The sequence below is a fragment of the Thermobia domestica genome, unplaced genomic scaffold (genome assembly GCF_964235325.1).
Source record: "Thermobia domestica unplaced genomic scaffold, izTheDome1.hap1.1 HAP1_SCAFFOLD_447, whole genome shotgun sequence".
Lineage (NCBI taxonomy): Eukaryota > Metazoa > Arthropoda > Insecta > Zygentoma > Lepismatidae > Thermobia > Thermobia domestica.
In genome coordinates, this window is record NW_027656157.1 from 114,601 (window position 1) to 142,139 (window position 27,539).

The window sequence follows — 27,539 nt, forward strand, 5'->3', positions numbered from 1 at the left end:
TCGATAATAGTTAAAATGTATATTACATTTTAGTGCTTCACGACTGAATGATCATCTGCCTTACGTTATCTCGCAGCTGAAGAGGATGCTACACTGAAAACTACCTTGCGTTATAAAGGGTAAGTGAAACATATCTTAAAAATATCTTTCATACATTTCATTGTGTACATTAAAGAATGTAAGTTTGCCTTTTTCCTGTAATCAATACTTAATAAAGGATTTATTTTTATTTATTTATATACAATTTCATACGTGGTTCGTGATAGTAAACTCGATAGGACATAGTGGCACTATGAACATCCGAATCACTCATCATTCGAACATTCAAATATTTATTCGAATATTAGTATATTCCAAGTAATGTTAACGACGTTAATATGCTTGCCTTTATAGTTAATAATGTCAATTCTTACTTAAAACATACTTCCTTAACAGGACATTGAAGAAAAGGTAGTTGCCAACGGCCATACCATGCTGAATATACCGGTTCTCGTCCGATCACCGAAGTCAAGCAGCATCGGGCCTGGTCAGTACTTGGATGGGTGACCGCCTGGGAACACCAGGTGCTGTTGGCATCTCTTTTTCAAATTTCATTATCCTTCAAGTACGAAAATACTAGAAACATTAATTTTATAGTACTTTCAAGAGATAATTTATCAACATTATTTCATAGCGATTAATCGATATTCTAAGCGTTATACCCACTATTTCTTACACTAACAGCCTGTTTATTTGCACGGCACATTAAAATAACCTGATTTCCGATCCGTGTGCACCTACTACTATACTTAACACGGAATGTATTACCACTTTTTAAAAGTAAATTATTATGACTAAGTGTAGATCTCCGGCGAGTAAATGCCTTTCGTATACAAGCACGACACATCTCCGCTATGTGCTTTACTTTTTTACTAACAGCATATAGAAATTGGATTTCAAGGTGTTTCTACATAACAGAATGAAGCAAATTTCGTGATTTAACTCTTTCGAATAATGTGTTGGTCCTGACAAGGACCGTTTGAAATGAAAAATCTTGAAGAAGATTTTTACTTAGAGCTTGTGTACTTGGTAACAGCCTTCGTACCCTCACTTACAGCGTGCTTGGCAAGTTCACCAGGCAAAAGAAGGCGCACAGCTGTTTGGATTTCCCGGCTGGTGATAGTTGACCGCTTATTGTAATGGGCCAAACGAGAAGCTTCAGCAGCAATACGCTCGAAGATGTCATTAACAAAGCTGTTCATGATACTCATAGCTTTGCTAGATATGCCAGTGTCAGGATGCACTTGCTTCAAAACTTTGTAGATGTAAATGGCATAGCTCTCCTTCCTCCTCCTCTTCTTCTTCTTATCTCCCTTGGAGATATTCTTTTGGGCTTTACCAGCCTTCTTTGCAGCCTTTCCGCTAGTTTTTGGTGGCATGATGACTCACTCGTTCAGCAAAATTAGATGTGTCCGCCGATTTATCGACTTCATTTAAATTACAGTACGTGTTTCAATTCGCGCCAACTGCCTTGCTTTTCATTTGATGCACTCGGGTGCACGCTTGAAGTAGTAACAAAACTGACTTGATTCATGGGAGGCCGCAATGATCTGAATTTTTCCTGAACGGTCGCGGAGTGATTAGGCTTGCGGATCCCGACGCTGGGGGCCTAATAAGTAGGGATAGTAGGGAACCGTCCCTAAACTAGTAGCTGTATAACGTTATACGTATAGTCATTGGTGAATAAGTGAAGCAAAGTGTCATAGAGAAATAGTGTAAAACCATGGCTGGCAAAGGCCTTGTGCAGTGATCTTAGTGATTCAAACGGGAGTGCCCTGGGTCACGGATTCAGGTCCTTACCCAATAGGGGGATACTGAACCCGGGGAAATAGGATCTTATAGGGATCGCCCCTAACGAAAGACTAGAGCAGCACTAAAAGTCGACGACCAGCGGACCTTTTCAGGGCCACTTTATAAAAGCCATAGTTTCTGTATAAGTGTGGCTCTTTTCAGGACCACGCTATAGATACCGTATAAGTGAAGTTTTAAAAGTGCTAGTATCGAGTGAGTGTAAAGTGTTTTAAGTGTGTCCTAGTGCTTAGTGCTTCCAAGAATAGGCGACAATATGGAAAAGGAGGAGAATAGCAAGACAGGTGAGTGTACACCCAGAACCAAAACCGCAGCGGAAACACTACTCAAGGTAAGAGAATGCAATTTCCAGAACTCTTCTATTTCAGTAGATATCAACAATGTACAAGATAGATTGTCTTCATCAAGTGATAGCGAATTAGACCTTTCAGACATAAGTAGTTCAGGATCAGATTTAAGCAGATGTAGCTCATATGCGGATGTAGTTAGGAAATCTCCTAGCCAGGATGAGGGTCAGTTTAGGTCAGAGGTCAGTAAAAACACTGAGAAGGATGCCAGGTTCGAGAAGAAGTACCCAGAAATCATTGTTAAACACAGGTCAGACTTTTATGATATTAAGAAAAAGTTCAACGATGTACACGGAAAGGTAGTTGCAGAGGGGTTCAAGATCCAGGCATGGAATGAGCTAACGTACAAAGAGATCTTGCAGTACGTCGAAAAGGAGAAGGTACAGTTTATTCATCTCAACAGAAGTAGGGCTAGGCCGATCAAGCTAGTAATTAGAGGACTTCCTATTGACTTACCAACCGAGGAAATAGAGGGGTATATTAATGGTATACTTGAGACAGATGGTATAACAGTGCATCAAATGAGCAGGAGAGAATACATTGACCCAAATGACAGGACGAAAGGAAAGAAAAAAGTGCCAATGCCACTCTTTCTGGTGAAATTGTCAGATCCGAACCACAAAGATAGACTTTTGGAAACAAAGTATATACTCTCTTTATCAGTTAGGGTAGTAGATTACATTCCCCTCCAACCAGATGTTGTTCAATGCTACAAATGCCAGGGCTTTTTTCACTCGGCTAGTAACTGTCACTACCAGCCCAGATGCGTTAAATGTGCACAGGAGCATCTGAGCAGGGAGTGTCAGAAGCAGCGGGGGGAGCCGCCCACCTGTGCTAATTGCGGGGGGGCCCATCCCAGCAATTATCGCGGGTGCAAGGCTTACAAAAAAGCAATGGCCGCGAAAACTGGCAACACACAGGAGAGAGAGGCAAAGGTACGAAGAGGGACTACCGACAAACCCACAAACAGAACCAAAAGAACGAAACCCATAGAACCCAACCAACCGTCAACCTCAAAAACAAACCAACCTATCAATCCTAGCAAACCACAGGGAACCCAAAAGACCAAATCAGACAAAAGTAAGGGACAGCAAAAGCGTAGGGAACAAATTGACACATCAACAGACTCAGAATCAGATAACGACTTACAACCAACGAATAATCAACGTAAAACAACAGGAAATAGTAACGTAAAAACGACGAAAGAACTATATCAAACGCAGAATAAATTAACACAGCTAGATCTTGATTTAATTAACAGGCAGAGTAGAGAAGAAATACTTTCATATGTACAGGATTATATAAACATAATACTAAACCGCGCTAGACAAATAGCCAGAGCTACAGATAAATATAGTTAATAATGTGAAATATGGGTTTACATCTTAATGGCAGTATTAATAAATTCCAGATACTTGCTTGGAATGCCTCCAGTCTGAACCACAAAGTAGATGAGCTCGCGGATTACCTAATCGAAAACAATATTGCAATCGGATTAATAAGTGAAACAAATCTCAATGCCGAAATACAAATTAAAATTCCAGGATATAAATTATATAGATCTGATAAACAGCCGGACAAAAACAATTTAGGTACACTCATAGCAGTATTAGAATCAGTAAAGCACACAGAAATTCAACTACCGTTACTTGATACAGTAGAAGCAACAGGAATAAAAATATATATCAGAAACAAGCCGGTTAACATAATAGCGGTTTACAACTCACCATCCAAGTCTATCAATACAGATGACATAAGGAAACTAGCTAATTCAGGGAATAGCGTAATACTAGCGGGAGACTTAAATAGCAAGCACCCAATTTTCTGTAGTGTAAACACAAACAACAATGGGAGACGCCTCTATAGGTTCATGCAATCCTCTCCACTACAAATTCTATCACAATATCAACCTACTCACTACCCTCCAAACGGCAACACACCGGACGTACTAGACTACGCATTGTACAAAAATGTAAATGACTTACTAGAAATACACACAATAAATGAACTAGACTCAGACCATCAACCAATTATAATTACTGTAGGCAACAAACCAGATAACGCACCTGATAGAAAAATCCTAAACTATAACAAAGCAAAATGGGATTCATTCAAACAAACCGTAGAGGAAGGCATTCCAGACAGGTTCCTGATAAATAATATACAAGATATCGATAGGGCAGTAACAGTATTAACAACAGCAATTAAAAACGCAATAGGCAAAGCTATACCTAGCACTGTCCCAAATTCCAAAACTAAACTTCCAGATAACATACGTGATATGATAAAAACAAGAAATAACTTAAGAAAACACTACCAAAGATTTCGTGATCCAAGAACTAAATTCCATATTAATAACCTTAGACGCATAATTTATACAGAAATTAAAAACTATAGAAAATACAATTGGGACCGTAAAATTGAAAAAATGAACTTCAAGGACAACAGCATATGGAAGCTCACAAAAAATCTTACCAAGCCGTATACCCCAACACCATCACTGCATGGCGAAAATGGGCTAGTGTACTCCCCACAAAAGAAAGCAAACGTGTTAGCAGATACCTTAGAAAAAACATTTCAACCAAACAACATGGAAGAAGACCGCAATCACGACGCGAGAGTAAGGAATAAAGTAAGAGAGTTCTTAAATGATCAAACCACAACATCCGCGAAAAAGACGTCAAAAAAGGAGATAGATAGACTATTAAAGAAACTAAAGCCATTAAAAGCAGCCGGTCCAGACGAAATACAAAACATTTGCCTAAAGAACCTACCGGAAAAAGGAAAAATTTTCTTAGTTAATATTATAAATGCAATATTAAAACTAGCCTATTTTCCCTCAGAATGGAAATTAGCCAAAATCATAGCTCTACCTAAACCAGGAAAAGATAGCAAATTTCCCCAAAATTACAGACCAATAAGCCTCCTAAACACACTAGCTAAGCTAACCGAATCTGTCATACTGATCAGGCTCAAAAAACACTTAAAAAATCACAGCATCTTAATAAATGAACAGTTCGGATTCAGGAGCAATCACTCAACAACACACCAGCTAGTTAGAGTAGTTGAACTTATTACAGAGAAATACAATAAGAAACAAGGAACAGCAGCCTTATTCTTAGATGTGGAAAAAGCATTTGACAGAGTTTGGATCAAAGGTTTAATCTATAAAATGATAGCAATAGACATACCTGACGTATATATTAAGTTACTATATTCTTACTTAACCAAACGTAAATTCTTTGTCTGTGTTCAAAACACACATTCTACAAACAGGAAGATAGAAGCAGGGGTCCCACAGGGATCCTTACTTGGCCCCATCCTATTTAGTATATACATTAATGACATACCAAAAAACGCGAAAACTAATATAGCACTTTTTGCAGATGACACTTGCATATTCGCTCACAGCTGGATACCAAATCAGGCCATTAAATATATACAAAACCACGTACCGGCGATTGAAGACTGGTTTACAAAATGGAAAATCAAAATAAACACAAATAAAAGTGAAGCAATATACTTCACAAAAAGAAAACGGGAACCAACAGACAACATCCAAATCTTTGATGAACAAATACAATGGAAAAATAAAGTTAAATATCTAGGAGTAGTATTAGATGTACATCTGACATTTAAAGACCACGTTAATAGTCAATTAGGCAAAGCCACAGGGAGACTGACAGAACTAAAATGCTTACTAACCAGTGAGTATTTGAGCACAGCCGCGAAAGCTATCCTCTACAAAATGCTCATCCGCCCAATGCTTACATATGCTGTTCCCGCCTGGGGCCATGCCCTAAAAATAAATATGAAAAATCTGCAAAAATTTCAAAACAAAATAATCAAACTAATAACAAACTGTCCTAGGTACACTAGATTGCTACCCTTGCAAAAAGAACTAAAAATACTGCCATTAATAGAAGAAAGCATCAAAATTACAGAACAATTCTACAAGAACACAAACAAAGCAGAAAATAGGCTAGTAAACAGACTGGGAAATTACGACTTAGGACCATACGACAAACACAAAAGACCAAAGCACTTACTCAAATAAAGCAAGACTAGGAAGAACTGTTAGACCCAATATAACACAAGTGTATATATAAAGGTGCCTGAGTGTAAGTGTAATTGTGTGAATGACTGGGAGTATGAATGTAATAGGTTAGAATGAATGTAGGGTGTACTTGGACGCGGGGCGAGCGACTTTAAGTCGCTCGCCGCAAAAAAAAAAAAAAAAAAAAAAAAAAAAATAAAAAAAAAAAATAAAATAAAATAAAATAAAATAAAAATAAAAATAAAAAAATAAATAAAAATAAAAAAAAAAATATATATATATATATATAAATAAATAAATAAATAAATAGCTAAAAATGAAATAATATATATATAGATACTGATGTAAATATATAAATAAAGATAATAAATAAACGTATGTGTAAATAGCAACAAACCTTATAATAATATATAGATATGTATATAAACGCCCAAACCTAAATGTAAATAGACCAAGGACCAGACGAAAAACTACGATACAAACGACCAATAACCTGGGACGAACCAAATGCATAATTAATAACAGAAATCTCAGTCTCGTTACAGCTTCTCCATTCCAGATCCAGCAGTGGCAAATATGATGGCAAAGCGAGGAAAAGGACAGACGCAGCGGAATGCATGTTCAAAAAAATAACAGATCTCCCACTAACAAAACGCTCCCCACTACAGACAACACAGATTGTGCTGACACTTAGAAGATATTAAGATAGGATTGTAATGTAACAGATAAACTAATAGATTATTACTACAGACATGTTTACATGGATTTTTGCCACCCCTTCTTAGTGTGGTTTTGCCATGTAAATAGCCTAATGCATGCAGCATGACCGATACTGGGGGTTTTTTCCTGGTTTCCAGGTTTTTTATCCCTCTATCAAATCACAAGATGTGAAAAAACTTCTCGCGCTTTCCTATCTTCTTTCTCTTACCCTTCTTTCTTTCTATCTACACAGTTAACAGATTCGCGTGTAAATGTCTTCGTATAGATAGAAACCGCGCAACACACCCACCGACACATGCTTTAGGTTTACTAACGCATGCAGGAGGAGCACGTAGATATAGGTTGGTGCTTCACTCACGGGGCGAGCTTTCTTGCTAAGGGGCCCTCTGTATTCTAGCTTTTCTGTTTCTGTTTCTGTTCTGCGGACACATCTAATTTTGCTGAACGAGTGAGTCATCATGCCACCAAAAACTAGCGGAAAGGCTGCAAAGAAGGCTGGTAAAGCCCAAAAGAATATCTCCAAGGGAGATAAGAAGAAGAAGAGGAGGAGGAAGGAGAGCTATGCCATTTACATCTACAAAGTTTTGAAGCAAGTGCATCCTGACACTGGCATATCTAGCAAAGCTATGAGTATCATGAACAGCTTTGTTAATGACATCTTCGAGCGTATTGCTGCTGAAGCTTCTCGTTTGGCCCATTACAATAAGCGGTCAACTATCACCAGCCGGGAAATCCAAACAGCTGTGCGCCTTCTTTTGCCTGGTGAACTTGCCAAGCACGCTGTAAGTGAGGGTACGAAGGCTGTTACCAAGTACACAAGCTCTAAGTAAAAATCTTCTTCAAGATTTTTCATTTCAAACGGTCCTTGTCAGGACCAACACATTATTCGAAAGAGTTAAATCACGAAATTTGCTTCATTCTGTTATGTAGAAACACCTTGAAATCCAATTTCTATATGCTGTTAGTAAAAAAGTAAAGCACATAGCGGAGATGTGTCGTGCTTGTATACGAAAGGCATTTACTCGCCGGAGATCTACACTTAGTCATAATAATTTACTTTTAAAAAGTGGTAATACATTCCGTGTTAAGTATAGTAGTAGGTGCACACGGATCGGAAATCAGGTTATTTTAATGTGCCGTGCAAATAAACAGGCTGTTAGTGTAAGAAATAGTGGGTATAACGCTTAGAATATCGATTAATCGCTATGAAATAATGTTGATAAATTATCTCTTGAAAGTACTATAAAATTAATGTTTCTAGTATTTTCGTACTTGAAGGATAATGAAATTTGAAAAAGAGATGCCAACAGCACCTGGTGTTCCCAGGCGGTCACCCATCCAAGTACTGACCAGGCCCGATGCTGCTTGACTTCGGTGATCGGACGAGAACCGGTATATTCAGCATGGTATGGCCGTTGGCGAATGCATATGGCTTCGAGTGAGTTATTGTAGCTACGTAGGTTTGTCGGTGAATACTCAAAAAGACCAGCGCGTGGAAAGCGTTGCTAATTGTTTTAAGTAATGCATGATTACGAAATTATCGTGGTGAACGATGTGAGAATATTCGTCTTTGTGAAAAACAAAATTAGAAAAAGTATACCAACAGCACCTGGTGTTCCCAGGCGGTCACCCATCCAAGTACTGACCAGGCCCGATGCTGCTTGACTTCGGTGATCGGACGAGAACCGGTATATTCAGCATGGTATGGCCGTTGGCAACTACCTTTTCTTCAATGTCCTGTTAAGGAAGTATGTTTTAAGTAAGAATTGACATTATTAACTATAAAGGCAAGCATATTAACGTCGTTAACATTACTTGGAATATACTAATATTCGAATAAATATTTGAATGTTCGAATGATGAGTGATTCGGATGTTCATAGTGCCACTGTGTCCTATCGAGTTTACTATCACGAACCACGTATGAAATTGTATATAAATAAATAAAAATAAATCCTTTATTAAGTATTGATTACAGGAAAAAGGCAAACTTACATTCTTTAATGTACACAATGAAATGTATGAAAGATATTTTTAAGATATGTTTCACTTACCCTTTATAACGCAAGGTAGTTTTCAGTGTAGCATTCTCTTCAGCTGCGAGATAACGTAAGGCAGATGATCATTCAGTCGTGAAGCACTAAAATGTAATATACATTTTAACTATTATCGATAAGAATTATTTACTGCAGGGATGCAAATAAAGTGAGGCAAATTAGTAAATAAAAACCGATACTGTAACTGATAATATAATTAGTTGTATCTGTATTAGTTGTATATACAGTAATCGCACGATTATCCGCGGAGTTGGATGTTGGCATAATCGCGCATAATCAGCAGTATGAGCAGAAAAGGGAAATGAAATGAAATATTTAGATTTACGTCGCATACTTATACCGGTTACGCTAAAGGAGACGGTGATGATGAGTACTGAATGAAGAAAGTGGGAGGAAACGGGAGAAACCCGAGAAAACCCATGAGCACGGTCTTTATGCACGACAAAGTTCACACGGCACGAGCTGGGATTGAATCAGGGACCCCAAGCACCGGAGGCCAAAAAACGGACAAAAAGTCTTTCGTGCAACTTTCGTTTTCGGTAAAAAGTTTACACATAATTTAGAAAGAGTAGTTTTCTGGTCTTTTTATTTCACAAGTTGGTTCATGTCTATATTTTTTACATGCATAAAAAATTTTTCAACTCCCTTGCTTATTTCCTGTTAAAGACCTCTACCTCTGATTGTATTTTTTGCACATATTCTTATTGTTTTCAGACAACATTTCTAAAAGCGTAATTTATCGTCAGCAAGAAAAGAAAAGGAAAGCCTCGGATAGTGGAATGTGTACTGTATATATATATATATATATATATATATATATATATATATACGTATTAGTATATAGTTTTATTTTATACGTCTCCTATTATTACACAATGTGCAGATATTGTCAAAGCGCAAGTAAATATGTATAACTCCCCGTTCTGCACTTAATAACTTGAAAGAAGTTCGGGGAAGGTAGTGTAACAGAAAGTGCAAACAGAAATGAGGGTTTAAAGGCATTTAATATTATTCCGTAGTAGTATGATTTTTTGTAAAATATATATATATATATATATATATATATATATATATATATATATATATATATATCTAAACATACATATTCAATGATATAGTAAGAGGTTAGCAGCACTGATAGAACTGCAGAAAGTACAAAACCGTTAATAAGAAAGAGAGAGAGATGGTGGCCGCTTTTGTGCTTTTCATTGGCTAATTCCGAATTGCGCGCGAATACGTACGAGATTTCTTTCTTTTTCCTCTTCGCAGCCCAGATGTTGCCAATTAGAAGTTTTTAGTACTACATTTGTATGAAAATGTTGCCTTTAAGAAATGTGGTTTGCATACAGAGAAAAGAGCAAAATGAATATTTACCTTAGTGGGCATGAAAAAAGACGAAACATTTTGCAAGATGGACACACGAACTTCCTTAATGCAGGCGTTCAGTACATTATTGTAAAGAAAAAAACACTAAAAAGAATTACTTCAATATCCCTAGCAACATTCAACAATTCATAGAGAAAAATCTTTATTTTGAGAACAATGGAAAACTATGTAATTGTAGATAACTACTAAATTTAATGATTAAGGAAAACGTTTAGGCCCGGCCCTTCAGAAAGAAAGTGCACAGAATATTCTCTCATGGAAGCAATTGCAAAATCAACATTTTGTTTGCAGTTATAATTAGAGGATCTATATACAGGGTGTTCGAAAAAGAATGTATCCTCTTGAAAGAAAATATTCTCTGGGCCCCTAATCCTTTATATACCGAAAGGAAGTTTGTATAGCATTTTTTCTTACCTTCGTTAGAAGAATTGAAAGTGACTACTATCGTGACACGGGAGATATTTAATCGATAGTCGAATTACTCACATACTCGAATGAACACGTCTCTTGTAAGGAGAGGAAAGGCTTCTGTGATCCGCTATCGCAGCTGTGTCATATCTGCAGAGAATGTTAGGACACAAACGTGATCTTTGAGAGCCTCGTGAAAAGAAGTCGCATAGTATCATGTGTGGAGACATCGGGGCCATCTGAAGAACGCTTCATCATTAGGACCAAGGGCGAGTTACGAAACACTCTGGGATATATTTATTAACATAACTTCTCGTCATTCTGCAAGTGTGGTGGAGCTCCATCCTATTGGAAAAGGAAACCTCGGGAGCCCTCTTCATGTGTAGGTATCGTTCACATGTGAAGCATGTGAAGATAGATTACTGTACTATCGTGTACCTAAAATCATTTTCTACGAATACGAACATGTCTACACTGAAGGCAGTGCAGCTCTTTTTCTCTTTTTTTTGGTCATGTATTGTAACGCGGGGCAATGCACACAATAACATGTAATGTTGTGTATCATCATAAAGGGCCAGGGCGATGATTGGATCTTGATGGACGTGGAGAACTGATAGGTGATGTGAGTGGTATTGTGATCTATGGTTGTATGTTTACTGATGAATGCATAAGGAGAGGTGAAGGGGTTGCCTTTTTTTTTATGTCGATCGGGAGGGAAGCGATTGGGAAACTTTTGACTTTGTTTTTCAACCGAATATATTGATTGAATAGGTCGCCGACAATTTTACGGGGCGTCACGTCGTTGCCTTTTTCATGTCGATCGCGAGCGAAGCGAGCGTTTTTTTTTTTTTTTTTTTTTTTTTTTTTTTACCGACAATATGTATTGAATCGGTTGCCAACACCTTTAGGGGCGCGTCACGTCCTTCTTTCTGTGCTGATCGCGAGCGAAGCGAGCGCGAAATTTTTGACTTTTTTTTTTTTTTTTTTTTTTTACCCACAATATTTATTCAATCGGTCGCCAACACTTTTAGGGGTGCGTCACGTCCTCTTTTCTCTGCTGATCGCGAGCGAAGCGAGCGCGAAATTTTGACCTTTTTTTCTCTTTTTAATTCTTTTTTTTCTTTAAGAAAAAATATTGATTTCATAGGTCGCGAACATTTTTACGGGATGCAACATCGTTTATTTGTTTTTCCAACCGTCTTTCTGTCTTGAGCCCCCGCCAAGTTAACTTTATGGTGGACAAAAACTATGTGCGGTGGGTTACCGCGGGGTTCTCCCGTTTCCTCCCACTTTCTTCATTCCACCACCATTTCAATCATTTCTCATAATCAGCGCCTCTTTTAGCCTAAGCGGCATAACGTGGGACGTAAAACAAAGATTTCCTTTAGTTGCTTTCTGTCTTGATTACGAGCGCGAAATTTTTTACTTTTTTTTTCTTTCTTTTGATATTATTCATTTAATAGGACGGCAACACCTTTACGGGCCGCCGCGTCGTCGTTTACACTTCTTCAGCCCATATTCTTTCTGCTTGTTCGTTTTCCGGCATCTTGTTATCACCGCCCGCGGCAATGCCTATGTCTTTCATCGCTTTTTGAAGCAAATCTTTAATAAATATGCACTCTCACATTTGTACTAATATGCATACCACAGTGGATAGACTGTAACTAGGAAAGCAGAAGCCTGCATATCATATTATTTAACAGTTGAAAGTGAACTGTCATTTTAAGTTTGATTTTGATCAGATGAGTGCAGTTCAACTCGTCGACAATTGTGAAGATTCTCGAGGTTAGGGACCATCCATTTTGTGCTTTGTAATGAAAATGGCTGCAGCCAAACTTCTCTGATCTGAATGAAACTTGGCATGATGATACATCTTGACCTGCTCTACAAGTTTATTTAGTATTTTCCGTTGCGCAGGCTTTTGCTTCTCCAGGTTCTCCCATGGAACTGAGAAACGTATTCAGTCGAACTTCTGCGGTAAGTCAGTATATCATCCTGAGAAGTTTGATCGAGATAGCAGAGGTTCGACTATTCGTTTTTCAATTCCATGTGATATTACAACACGGTGAACTAAATTTATATAGAAACACTTTGATTTTGTTTTGTTTTTTGCTAGCATTAAACTGAGAAAATGTTATTCAATAGACAGAGAACACCACTCAAAGAAAAGTACATCATAAGAATATATATATGGTTGCTGTGGTTCTCGGTTTAATTTGCTAGTTAAGAAACTTGCTCTAAATAAGTACATCTTACAGGTGAAAAACTAAGCCAGGCGATAGAATTAAATATAAAGTTATACACTTTTATTTTACGTTTACTAGTGTTGGGTTACTACTGTAAAATAAGTCAGTATATATGAAAGATAACTGTATTAGGTACTATTTTCCACCGGCGGTGTATTCTTGCATAGTGTACTTAATGTTTACAAGCGGGGCGCTACTAGTATGGATGCATGACAAGTGCTATTGAAACTCGAAAACTAACTGGTTTCCACTACCCTTGCTTATACGTATACCCGCGTCGCCTTCGCTCCTGTTCACTTTGGACGCACATTCTTGCTATCGCTCAGGCCCCCAGCTTTCTCCTGTTTTGGCTCCCTTAAATAGTATTCGTGCTTTTTATTGGCCACCTGGCAAAGCACTTGTAATGATTTTACACCAGTAACTCTAAAATACATGTGTATTACTTTATTTAATTCTGTCGTCTGCAGAATTTTTTTTTTTTCGTACAAATATGCCTTTTCATGCAGAACACTGAATTTTGCCTGTAAATTTTTGAGAATATGCTGTGACGAAACTTGAGCACCGTTCTTCTTTTCTTTCTTATCACGAGTCTTCTTTAGCCTAATGAGCACAATCATCACACGATAACGACTATTCTTTTCATTTAACTTGTAAACAAGTTGAACTAATAATAATAATTGATGTACAAAGGAGAAGTGTCCTACATATTTGAGGTAAAAAATAAAATAAATATACTTCTACTTCATCCGTGTTTACAAAGTTAAATGTTATCGATTTACAAAAAATGGTCACCTATCCACACACTGACCAGGCTCGACACTGCTTGACCATACATATTAAAACATCGGTCCCACTGAATACACAAGTAGTAAGCACATTCACATAAAAATAATTAGGATTACAGTATATAAAATGCGTTAATTAAAATAGCAAATGCCTTACCTTATCACAGGCGATCCAAAGCCACTGCACATCATCTGCTACGCACACTATATTCCTCCAATATTTCACTCACTTCCTATATCACGCAACAGAAAATATTAATAAAATTCACTTAGCAACATTTTCATTTTTAATCAACAATACGTATAACAATTAAGAATAAAATTAATTGTGAGCACATTGTTATAATTAGAATACTGTTTTTATTCGTTTACAAATATGGGATTAATATAGAGCTGGCAGCAACAATATATACAACTCATCCTGTATGTATCGTAAATCCTAACTTGAGAAGACATCTCTGACGCAAACAATGAGACAAGAAATCAAATACTATATCCGACACATTTGGGGTTTATTGAACTTCAATGTTGGAAGATACCACCTTGTCGGTAGTACAAATGTAATATCCTTACAACACGCGGAACTTTTGCCAGGCATATCTAGGAATTTGGGAAGATTAATTGATATCCTTAATGTGCAATGTATGATTATGACGCATTGTTATGTACACGCAGACGGAACCAGGACAATCTATAGATGACATTTGCACTGTGTTTGGACAATTTGTTCGCAGAAAGTAACCGTTTTTGTCTATGAATACTTGAGAACATGGAAGGTATGAGATATACATTTTATGCGCAAATATTATAATACAAATCATTGTTAGTTTGGTGGATGCGTGAAAGAAAGAAAAGGAGTAGATTTTTGCAGACGTCCGGATATAAAGCGAGAACTGAGAATACGCATCTATAACATCTATTTTCTTTGTGTTAATGATATCGATGAACTAAACGGGGAAACTAAAATACAACTGTTTGCAGTATAATTCGAAGTATAGTCAAGTGCAGAGGCGTACTCACGGGGTGTCCACCGGGTGCGGACTCCTCGCAAAAGTTCCTAAGTGAACATACATTTGCAGACTTTCTCATTAAATGTAGTTATTAACAGGGAAAATATTGATGTATCATCAATATAAATCTGATCTTACACTTCATCTGTACTCTGTCTGTATCATGTTTTTGTGAAAAAGTAAGTGGAATATTTATCGTGTTTTCGAATGCAGAATAATAGTATATAGACATAGTGGCTTGTAGTATTGGAACCTTGCCCCCCGAAGCTTGGATCCCTTAGAAGAAAAAAAAATGCATGCGCGCCTGGTGAAATGGTTAACGAATTCAGTTCACTCGATGAATCGACAGATAGTAATACACATTTCGACAGATCGACAGCATTCGACAGATACAGACATATGAAAGTAGCACAAGAATTAGGCGAAAGTCCGTGCGTTTCCTCAATTCACGTAGGAAACAACAGAAAATATCAACTACCATAAAATAATCCGTATATATATTTAATTTATTTGGAATAAAATAAATATAGAAACAACCTGTTCATACATAACTACGGTAAGTGCGTTAATTGCTAACGTAAGAACAAATATGAAACAAGGCACAAAATAAAAAAGAAAAATAAAGTTAAAGGGAATAAATATTTAGGCTTGATTGTCATTCGTATTAAGAAGCTGGGTAATAAAATGTTAAAATCTACAGAAAATTATGAAATTAAATCAGGATTTGAAATAAAAGTCTATACATTGGAAGTAGGCCAGGGAGTTTGCAAGGCAGATGTGTGCGACACGCGTTACTTTATAGATTCCCTTCATTGAACTATAGTAAGCAGTACGAAGATGGTACTTTGCGTATAATCACAGGAAGGATTGAAGTTAATTACCATGGTAATATAATTATTTATTGATAAGTATTTCCATGTTAAATTATGAAAATTATAAGCACAAGGAGGGTGAAAAAGTAGTGTGACCGACTTAGCAATGACTGAAACATAAAATAGAAAAGCGAATAAAAACAAATGCCTTTTGAGTTATGTGGAATAAAGTTTCTTCTAGCCAGTAAGGAAGAATAGGATCTGGTGCATTCATTGAATACCTGAAAAAAATCGTTTATCAAAATAGAAGGAAACACACTTATCGTTGTGGCAACTACGAACTTCTGTTTACCTCAGCCCGCCTCAGCAAGTGCTTTCTATCCGGTCCGCGCTCCGTAACCAAACTCAACGCTGCCTGCTAGCGAAAATTTCATTCTTCAGTATCGTTGAGTTTATTGCAGAAAGCAATGGCAGATACGGCATCAGCACCTGCAGCCCCGGCACAGGCTTCTCCTAAGAAGTCTGCAAAGCCTAAGAAACCAAAAACAACACCTTCTCATCCAAGAACATCAGAAATGGTGAACAACGCCATCAAGAATTTGAAGGAAAGGGGAGGAAGTTCACTGCAAGCTATTAAGAAATACATCTCTCAGAACTACAAAGTGGATGCCGAGAAGCTTGCTCCATTTATCAAGAAATACTTGAGAAGTGCAGTTGCTTCTGGGTCTTTGGTTCAGACCAAGGGAAAAGGTGCATCTGGATCGTTTAAGCTTAGTGCTTCATCGCTGAAGGAGAAGCCTGAAGGTGGATCTTCAACCAAGGCGAAACGATCAGCATCAAAGGAGAAGAAGCCTGCGAAAAAGCCAGCAGCTAAACGTCCCAAGAAGACTGGTGAAAAGAAAAAGGCTGCTGCTCCCAAACCTAAGAAATCACCATCTAAAGTGAAGAAGGCAAAAACTCCCAAGAAGCCAAAGGCCCCGAAGCCAAAGAAGGCTACAGCAAAACCGAAAAGTGCTAAGAAGGCTGCACCAAAGAAGAAGTAAATGTGTCAGTAAATCATCTGACATTTTAAAACGGCTCTTTTTAGAGCCATCAAATACTTTGAGAAGAGTAAAATTGTGCTTTTCCTATCATTATCACATGTTCATTCATAGCAATGTATAGTATACACGCAAGGGACTTTGAGTTTTCTTTTTAACCGAAGCACTTCTTGATGTAAGTGCTTTATAACAGAGGGGAATTGAGGGTGGGGAAAGAAAGCTTTCACGGGTGTCAAGAATGGTGTACTCGAAAAAAAATGGGGAACACATTACGTAATGTCAATTTGTGATCACTTACTTTTTCCTTGTTCCTATCTTCAAGTAGCGAAACAGTACAGAAAACGCACTTAATGCATTTGTTAGAAAAACTTTTGCAGGCTGACTGGGTTCGATTCTCGGTGGGAGCTCAAATGTTTCGCATTGCACGTTAATAAGTAGGTCCACGTTTGAAACAGCCTTGCTGCTGAAAGGGACACTAAACTAAAATCAACTCTTTTCAAGGCTGGGGTGAAAGAAATGTTCGAACTTATTACAACTCGTGAAAGTGAAGTAGACTATGTTTCAATTTAACGTCGTACTATTATGATTTTTATGATAAAGGAGACGGGTGATTACGCCTAATGAATGATGGAAATACTGGTGTAATGAGAAAGTGTTAGGAAAAGGGAACACGCTAATAACCACGGATACCGTCTTATAATTCGTAATATTGCTATAAAGAAAAATAGTAACACCAGCAGAAATGTAGGTGTACAATTGAACTGATGTTAAGTACAAACAGACACTTAAAGAAAGTTTAGTTTAACGTTTGCATTCAACAGCAGCGACCTCTGACAAAATAATATTACTTTTGCTACCTTGGAAGAAGTACATATTTCGCCTGCGAGTTCTATCAGATTAATAACGTTGAGAAGGGCAAACAGTGGTTGAATCGAAGTTAAGTTATGCAACATATGGCAAAATCGAACCCTTGACCACATAAAACGAAGATAATCAATCGGTAAACATAGGGGAAAACTAAAGAATATACTTGAAAGATAGGATGATATACGAAACGACAGGAAAACGAAGGTAGATGTATTAACTATGCAACATACGGCGTGAGAATTTAAAAAAAAAAGATAACAAGTATGGACAAGATCCTTGTTAGGATAACAGCATCTCTAAGTAGTGTATTGGTCCTAAAAAGGACCGTTTTTGAACTCAGTGCCAGAACTTCAAACTTAAGCACGTTCCCCACGGATGCGGCGAGCAAGCTGAATGTCCTTAGGCATGATTGTGACTCTCTTTGCGTGAATAGCACACAAGTTGGTGTCTTCGAAAAGCCCTACAAGGTAAGCTTCACTTGCCTCCTGTAAAGCCATGACAGCTGAGCTTTGGAAGCGAAGATCTGTCTTGAAATCTTGTGCAATTTCTCGGACGAGTCGTTGGAAGGGCAGCTTGCGGATGAGCAATTCAGTGCTCTTCTGGTAACGACGAATTTCTCGGAGAGCCACAGTACCAGGCCTGTAACGATGGGGCTTTTTCACTCCACCGGTAGCTGGAGCACTCTTTCTTGCAGCTTTGGTGGCAAGCTGCTTTCGAGGAGCTTTGCCTCCAGTAGATTTCCTAGCTGTCTGCTTGGTACGTGCCATTGCAACTGTCACGACTTGTTTCAAATAATTGCGCGCTGAATGAAGTCAAGTTATATAAAGAGCAAAACCGTTAAATCAAGCTATTTCTCATTGGATAAAGTCAGTCGAAAAGGACAGTTCTCATTGGCTTAGACACGTTTTGTGTTTTTCCTCCGTGCTTTCCCTGCATGATCGAAGGAACAAAACCACGAGTCTTGGGCTGCTTGGGCTTGTATTTCTCGTGTGTGGTGAGCGAAGCAGTAACATATCGAAATGACAGGACGTGGAAAAGGAGGCAAGGGTCTTGGCAAAGGAGGTGCCAAGCGCCACCGTAAAGTTCTTCGTGACAACATCCAGGGTATCACCAAACCCGCTATTAGGCGTCTTGCTCGCCGTGGTGGTGTGAAGCGTATCTCTGGTCTCATTTATGAAGAGACCCGAGGAGTATTGAAAGTATTCCTGGAGAACGTAATCAGAGATGCTGTTACATACACAGAACACGCCAAGAGGAAGACAGTGACAGCTATGGATGTTGTGTATGCCTTGAAGAGGCAAGGAAGAACCCTGTACGGTTTCGGAGGTTAAGTTGGGGTTCCTCCTATTTTGGATATAAAATTGGCATAAACGGCTCTTTTCAGAGCCAACAAATTTATATAAAGGGAAAGATTTACTTTGTGCGATTTTCTGTTAGATTATAAGAATTCGTGTAACTACATTAAAGCCTTTTGATGCACACTAAATTACAGACGTAGAGAGATTAATTTGAGAAAATCATACGTTTTTTTTTACATTATGTACGTTCATGTATACGTATTCATATCATGTAGCAGTATTAATGCTGGAGAAGGGGTTCTGGTTGGAAATTGGCGATTTGTTGGAAGTAGCGAGCATGAGAGATGCGAAACGCAAGTCGGAATTTCTGTTCTGACAGTAGGATGTACGTATAGAGGCTTATACAACTTCTATACTGTGCTGTGAGGGGCGAATAATGCGTTAGAAACCTGAATCTTGTCCTTTATCTTGTTTACGTGGTCTTGGGTTCGATTTCTTTCTTTTGCGGTAGTGTCTATTGTGATTTACATGTAAATTAATGACACTTCGTAGCGGGTTACTAAAATAAAGAGTAATACAAATATGAGATGTAGGTTAATGCATTGTATACTTCACATTATTTACTAAAGAAAGGCAGTAGTTACAAGAAACCTAGGCTCGCTCGTTGGGCACAGTAGCAAATGAGTTCTGAGATCAGAGAATAAGAGTAGTTGCGTATTACAAACCATATACATATAACACATATCACACAAATATGAATATCGACCTTGCAAAGAATAAATCGTACTTAAGTGTGCATTTAATGTCATTACTATGTTGCAAAAGAAATTTAGGAAAGTTTTCTGATCCGCTCTGTTCATGATGTCATTGGGGCATAGTAATGAACAATAATAAATGTCGAGAACATATTGAACAGAGTAATTTCAGCCAAGCCAACGCAAGAGAGAAACATGAGTGCTTTAAGAATGTTGGAAATTCCTTTGTCTAGCATGAAGTACATGAGAATATGTGGTATGAGGTTTTCTTCCATTGCTGAGAATCTGGGCTCGACTGTCCTGTCCTCTGGGTAATATGAGCCCGATGTACGCAAATATCAAAAAAATGTAGCTAGCGACAATACAAAAGGTAATGATCTTATAATTAATAATGTAGTGGGAACTAAGCACATCGCTGTTTGGAGTATTCTAAAGTTAGTGTGACTTCCTATGGGCTTCAATTACGATCGACGACTACACATATACTAATTAATCGAATAGCAGCGAGAATTTCGAATGAAACTAAGCAACTATCTCAGACACTTTTGATGAGTCTGTATATCGAAAACAATTCATTTCAATCGTAAATCTCCTCTATAAAGGGGTTTGTGGCCCTCATAAGGGCCGATTTGTATGAGATATAGGTCTTACATTTATGCCTTCTTCTCAGTTTTCTTGGGCAGAAGTACAGCTTGAATGTTGGGCAAAACACCACCCTGAGCGATTGTAACTCCAGACAACAACTTGTTTAATTCCTCGTCGTTACGGATAGCTAACTGCAGATGACGTGGAATAATCCTAGTCTTCTTGTTGTCACGAGCAGCGTTGCCTGCCAACTCAAGAACTTCAGCTGCCAGGTATTCCATGACTGCAGCCAAATACACGGGAGCGCCAGCACCAACTCGTTCGGCATAGTTACCCTTTCGCAAAAGACGATGGATTCTGCCTACTGGGAATTGAAGGCCAGCCCTGCTGGAGCGGGACTTGCTCTTTCCCTTGACTTTTCCACCTTTGCCGCGACCAGACATTGTTCAATATTCTTTCGTAATAAGATGAGAGGAAAAATTGCGGCCTCCCATGAATCAAGTCAGTTTTGTTACTACTTCAAGCGTGCACCCGAGTGCATCAAATGAAAAGCAAGGCAGTTGGCGCGAATTGAAACACGTACTGTAATTTAAATGAAGTCGATAAATCGGCGGACACATCTAATTTTGCTGAACGAGTGAGTCATCATGCCACCAAAAACTAGCGGAAAGGCTGCAAAGAAGGCTGGTAAAGCCCAAAAGAATATCTCCAAGGGAGATAAGAAGAAGAAGAGGAGGAGGAAGGAGAGCTATGCCATTTACATCTACAAAGTTTTGAAGCAAGTGCATCCTGACACTGGCATATCTAGCAAAGCTATGAGTATCATGAACAGCTTTGTTAATGACATCTTCGAGCGTATTGCTGCTGAAGCTTCTCGTTTGGCCCATTACAATAAGCGGTCAACTATCACCAGCCGGGAAATCCAAACAGCTGTGCGCCTTCTTTTGCCTGGTGAACTTGCCAAGCACGCTGTAAGTGAGGGTACGAAGGCTGTTACCAAGTACACAAGCTCTAAGTAAAAATCTTCTTCAAGATTTTTCATTTCAAACGGTCCTTGTCAGGACCAACACATTATTCGAAAGAGTTAAATCACGAAATTTGCTTCATTCTGTTATGTAGAAACACCTTGAAATCCAATTTCTATATGCTGTTAGTAAAAAAGTAAAGCACATAGCGGAGATGTGTCGTGCTTGTATACGAAAGGCATTTACTCGCCGGAGATCTACACTTAGTCATAATAATTTACTTTTAAAAAGTGGTAATACATTCCGTGTTAAGTATAGTAGTAGGTGCACACGGATCGGAAATCAGGTTATTTTAATGTGCCGTGCAAATAAACAGGCTGTTAGTGTAAGAAATAGTGGGTATAACGCTTAGAATATCGATTAATCGCTATGAAATAATGTTGATAAATTATCTCTTGAAAGTACTATAAAATTAATGTTTCTAGTATTTTCGTACTTGAAGGATAATGAAATTTGAAAAAGAGATGCCAACAGCACCTGGTGTTCCCAGGCGGTCACCCATCCAAGTACTGACCAGGCCCGATGCTGCTTGACTTCGGTGATCGGACGAGAACCGGTATATTCAGCATGGTATGGCCGTTGGCGAATGCATATGGCTTCGAGTGAGTTATTGTAGCTACGTAGGTTTGTCGGTGAATACTCAAAAAGACCAGCGCGTGGAAAGCGTTGCTAATTGTTTTAAGTAATGCATGATTACGAAATTATCGTGGTGAACGATGTGAGAATATTCGTCTTTGTGAAAAACAAAATTAGAAAAAGTATACCAACAGCACCTGGTGTTCCCAGGCGGTCACCCATCCAAGTACTGACCAGGCCCGATGCTGCTTGACTTCGGTGATCGGACGAGAACCGGTATATTTTTTTTTTTTTTAAACATCTTTATTTCCCAAGGTCACTTACATACCTGAAAGAAATTGGTCGTTTAGACATAAGGCATAGACGGTAAATACAAGTAGAAAGTTGGAAGATATACAGTGCTATAAGAACAATACAAATCACATCATCATATTACATTTTTTTTTTTTGTGCTTATCAAGGTAGACAAGAACTTGTAAAATATTGACAGTATTATAAGAAATTTAGAGGTACTACAAATATGATCTTACAGATATTACACTAGTCGTATCATGTTAAAATGAGGTAGTCAAAAAGTTTGCGAAATTCTTGTGGAAAGGTACCATACCAAAAGTTTTCCATCTGGTGCGTTTTAAGAATTCATGATAATCCGTGACACTTATGTGACTGCGACTGGAATCAATATAGTATAAGGTGTGTCCTATTAGCCAAGTAACAGCATTATTGCGGGTTGGAGGGTACCAATGGTAATCGGGTAAGGTAATAATATCAGGTGTAAAATGGTGGGGAGATGTCCGACATACGATAGCAAGGAGAGCACATAGTTTTAACCACACAGACATTACTAGCTGGCAAGAGGTGTATCTGTGGATAATGGTGTCGGGGTGTCCACAATGGGAACACGCATTATGTGGTAGGCGATGAATGTCGAACAAACGTTGATTAGTAGCATGAATATCATGCACAACACTATACCATAAACTACGTACACAAGTCGGAAGAAACTTTCTATGAATATTAAACCATATGCGATTCCAGTTACAACTATTATTGTTCTGCTGTACTCGTATCGTAGTTGGAGTAAAGGTCATTTTTAAAAAATACAGATAAAAATCACGAGAACAGATTTCTCTTATCTCATCATGTTTAGACAGATAACTCCAGGCTAGGACGAATTTATATACATATAAGGGTGCGTGTTGAAGGAAAGGAACATTGGGTGGATTTGGAGCAGGTAAGGTGGGCGTCCAACATTGTAGCCATTGTTGTGTATGACTATGGTCCAAATGATACAATTTATAGCTACGTAATAAAAATAATATTTTACACTTGAGTCGTACATTGATTAAAGCAAGGCCACCATTGTCTACTGGTAACACCATTACTACCTGTGGAACTCGGAAGAAAAAGCCGCACCAAATAAACCAGCCAATGATCGATTGCACTTTTTTGGCACAGATGTCCGGAAGAGGCCATACCTGTGCTGTATACCATAATTGAGAACATATATAAGTATTCACATACCAGACTCTCTGGATTAAATTCAGCTGTCGATGACGATTTTGGAGAACAACTGTCCTGATTTTATTGATTATTGGCGTCCAGACTGTCTCAGAGTCTGTATCAAGATTACTCGTAAAATTAACACCTAAAATTTTTAATTTCGTCACAATTTCTGAATGACAGATAGTTAACCCTTTATTGACCGTTGCCCAATTATTAAAAGTTAAACTCTTCGTTTTATTGACGTTAATACTTGCTCCACTAGCATTACAATAACTATTTAAGCACTGGTGCACATAGTTTACCTGAGCAACAGTGGTACAACTGATTGAGACATCATCAGCGAAAGCAAAACAAACAATATTTTGAAAATCATGTAAATGTGAGACTGGAAAACAGGACAAATTTTGCAATAAAGGTTCAAGAACTAAGCCAAATAACAACATTGACAATGGACATCCTTGGCGGATACCTCGCTTGATAGATATGGGTGAGCTAAAGTAACCATTGATGTGAAGCTGGGATTTTGCATTGTGATATAAATTTTTAATATTAGCAATAAAACGTGAATCAAAACCAAATGCTTGTAGTACAGCATAAAGATAGTTATGCTCGACAAAATCAAAAGCATGTTTAAAATCTATAGAAGTGACACAGGCAGGGAGCTGTTGCACTTGAAAATATCCCATGATGTCTCGTAGGCTACACAGGGCATAGTAAATATTACGTTCTTTTGATAGCGCTGCCTGCTTACCACTTAAAAGTTTCTCGATAACTTTTTCCATGCGTACTTTATATACCTTAGACAATAATTTGACATCAGTATTTAACAGCGTAATGGGTCTAAAATTAGAAATATGAGCTTGGGCTCCTTTTTTCGGAACTAAAATAATGATACCATCATTTTGCATAACATTTCCAGATTGAAACATATCATTAAGTACAGCAGTGAAAGTATCTCCTACCACATCCCAATACTGTTTATAGAAGAGAAAAATGAGTCCATCCTTGCCAGGACTGCTACAATGCTTTGTAGTATTTAACACATCATAAATCTCTTGTTTAGTAATCGGGGCTAACAATTGTGCATTGTCAGCCGCTGTTAATTTACAAGATATATTGGAAAAGAAAGTGGGCCATATCTGAGTAGCAACTGGATGCGATTCAAATAGTTGTTCATAATGCTGTGTTAAACTGGACATAATATCAGGTAATGCAGTAACAACTTGGCCATTTTCTAATACAAGATGTTCCATAAAATTAGTTCTCCTTCTATTATGTTGCCGCATGAGGTGGAAAAATGTAACTCGTTCACTAGACAACAATAATTTGGAATCGAATGATTTAGTGATAGTCTGTAAAGAGTCGTTTTCTAATCGAATTAATTTTGCTCTGATTTTATTAATATGCATATACGTCTGCGCAGAGGGAGGCTGTTGCCACAACTCATGTAACACTTTGTAAAGGTAGTCAATGGTATTTTTGCTGTTCTGACGGTATTCAGAATGCATCCATTGGAAAAAAGATTTAATTTTATGCTTAGCATAATGAACCCACCACAAATTTAAACTGCCAAAATATCTCTGTTGTCGACACCAGTAAGCCCATTTCTCTCGAAACAGTTCTTTAATATCATCAGATTTCAGAAGCTGTGGATTAAGTTTCCAGTTAGAGGGACCGAACGTTGGGCTCAAACCAAGGAGAGGGGGAGGAAATTTGAGTAACATACACACAGCACTATGATCACTAAACGGAGCCATAAGAACATTAATGTCACACACACGAGGTACGAGATCGAAGGAGGTATAGATCCTGTCTATGCGTGACTTCACTGATGGAGTGACATGGGTATAAATGATATCAGTTCGTTTGGACCGCCAGGTATCAACTAATCGGAATCCGTGGACCAGTCTTTCTAATGCTAAGCATTTATTAAAATAGCCAGTAGAATCGTCACAAAACAAAATGGAATTGAAATCTCCAGCAAGGATAATACTCGTATGCGGAATCGAAAACAGAGGCACGATATCAGCATTAAAAAAATTTTCACGGTCAGTTTTGTGTAGAAAACCTGACATGCAATACACATTTACATATAGAATGTTATCGCATACAAGGCTGAGCCCATTGCCAGACGGTAAACGAGTAACGTGTTGCACATGGATTCCTTTCTTCACTAATATTGCAGTACCTCTACCACTATATCCAAGATTAACAAAACAATTATACCGATCTATGAAACTTAAATCGGCAATTTTGAGTTCTTGCAAATTGAGTATATCAAAGTCATGTAATCGTATAAAGTTATGTAACAAGCGTTGTTTCGTAGGACTAGTTATACCATTTAAATTTAAAGTACCCACTTTACGAACAGTGACAATAGGGTAAGACATACACAGCGGATAGAAAGTAAATAAAATTATGAGAGCTGCAAAATAAACGAACTGCATGCTGAGACCTGACAAACAGGAAAAAGAAAAAAACAACACTATTCAGGTTGATTCTTTACACTGTCTGTTTGTAGTGAATCGTCAAGGACAGTCGAGAAGCTAGGTTGCGATGATGTAATCGAAGCACCAACAACAGGCTCACGTGAGTCACGTGTCACGACAGCCTTCCCTTTCCCTGTGTTTGTTTTGATTTTCTTGTGTGTTGACAAGGCAATCTTACCTGCTTTTTCACTTATATAAACCGTTCTCACAGTTTTGCTGCTTTCCGCATCAACTGAGTCAGATAAAGGAGGCGGAAGGTCGTGAAGTACCTTAGTAGGCGGTATCTGCGAAGCACTGGTGTTGGAAGCCTCGTCCATTGCCGACACACTTATTAACGAACACTGGTCATTGACATCAGGCACCATGGGCGGATCTCCTATATCTTCGGGGGGCGCACTAGTTATTGAATCCTGTATCCCGGTATCCGTGGGTCGATCCAGGGAAGTAGGCACAGTCAGCACTGGAAACTCATTGAGGTCCTGTATCGATGGAGCACTGTGGGCACTGGGTAATGAGTTAGATAAGGCCGTTGTTAACGTACTGTTACCAGGTTGAAAGCTCTGATCGGTTGAGTAACGAGGAGTTTGAGGAAGAGTTTTTCCAGATAACTGGGACATATTGAGCGTCAGAGGAGCTGTACTCAAATGTTTGACGCGCTGTAGGCGTCGGGGACAAGAACTAAACGTGTGATCGACCTGGTGGCACGCGAAGCAAGTTGGGGGTTGCCCAGAGTATATAACGCTTGTTCGATAACCTTGGATGAGTAATTTCGAAGGAATATGCTTCTTGAGTTCCATATACGCTATACGTACGCCATTAAACACAGGAAAGCGGTACTTCTGGGACCATTGCTCATTTTCTATCTTTTTCACACTTCCGTAATTACTGAGGGCAGAATTGAGAAAACTAACATCTAGTTCAAGGGGGAGATCTGTGATACGTACACGTGTAAGAGTATCTGAAGCATTTTGCACTGAAACAAGGCTCCGCGAGCCATCTTGATGCAAAAAGGGAAGTTCACTAGGTGTATTGACGAGAAATTGTTCAAATTTTTCCGGAGAACTAAATTTCAAGAACACGCAATATTCCTCACTGTTTAATTGAATACCATCAATCTGATCCAAATTCACATGTACCTGTTCATCCAGCCAAATATGGATATCCAAAGCAGTTGGGCGTATATGTCGTGTACTTTTATCGAATGCAAGTTTCACTGTGTTCTGACGTAAACCACGAAACATGATGATCACCAATTCAAACAAAAAACAACAAATACTTTTCAAACAATAACTATATACTCGAAAAGTATCAAAGCTGTTCACTATAGCAAGATAGCACTAATCACAGTCACTTGAAATAACACTTAGCTAGCCGCACTTAACTGGCTATTCGGTAGTCACAACGAGCACGAGCAAACGTCCGCACTCCTTCACGTCTACCGGTGAACTCAGTCCACTCGGCTAATGTCTTATATTCAGCATGGTATGGCCGTTGGCAACTACCTTTTCTTCAATGTCCTGTTAAGGAAGTATGTTTTAAGTAAGAATTGACATTATTAACTATAAAGGCAAGCATATTAACGTCGTTAACATTACTTGGAATATACTAATATTCGAATAAATATTTGAATGTTCGAATGATGAGTGATTCGGATGTTCATAGTGCCACTGTGTCCTATCGAGTTTACTATCACGAACCACGTATGAAATTGTATATAAATAAA

The 27,539-nt window shown here is 38.3% G+C and overlaps 4 non-coding genes across 4 annotated transcripts; 1 reads left to right on the forward strand and 3 right to left on the reverse strand.

The window, feature by feature from the left end:
- The first annotated feature begins 456 nt into the window (after positions 1–456).
- On the forward strand, positions 457–575 carry LOC145676868 (5S ribosomal RNA). Its single transcript, XR_014129496.1, has one exon. It is a non-coding gene; the product is annotated as a 5S ribosomal RNA (ribosomal RNA).
- A 7,698-nt stretch (positions 576–8,273) lies between these two features.
- LOC145676869 (5S ribosomal RNA) lies at positions 8,274–8,392 on the reverse strand. The gene has a single exon (XR_014129497.1). It is a non-coding gene; the product is annotated as a 5S ribosomal RNA (ribosomal RNA).
- A 177-nt stretch (positions 8,393–8,569) lies between these two features.
- On the reverse strand, positions 8,570–8,688 carry LOC145676871 (5S ribosomal RNA). Its single transcript, XR_014129499.1, has one exon. It is a non-coding gene; the product is annotated as a 5S ribosomal RNA (ribosomal RNA).
- A 13,022-nt stretch (positions 8,689–21,710) lies between these two features.
- On the reverse strand, positions 21,711–21,829 carry LOC145676870 (5S ribosomal RNA). The gene has a single exon (XR_014129498.1). It is a non-coding gene; the product is annotated as a 5S ribosomal RNA (ribosomal RNA).
- Between the last annotated feature and the right edge of the window lie 5,710 nt (positions 21,830–27,539).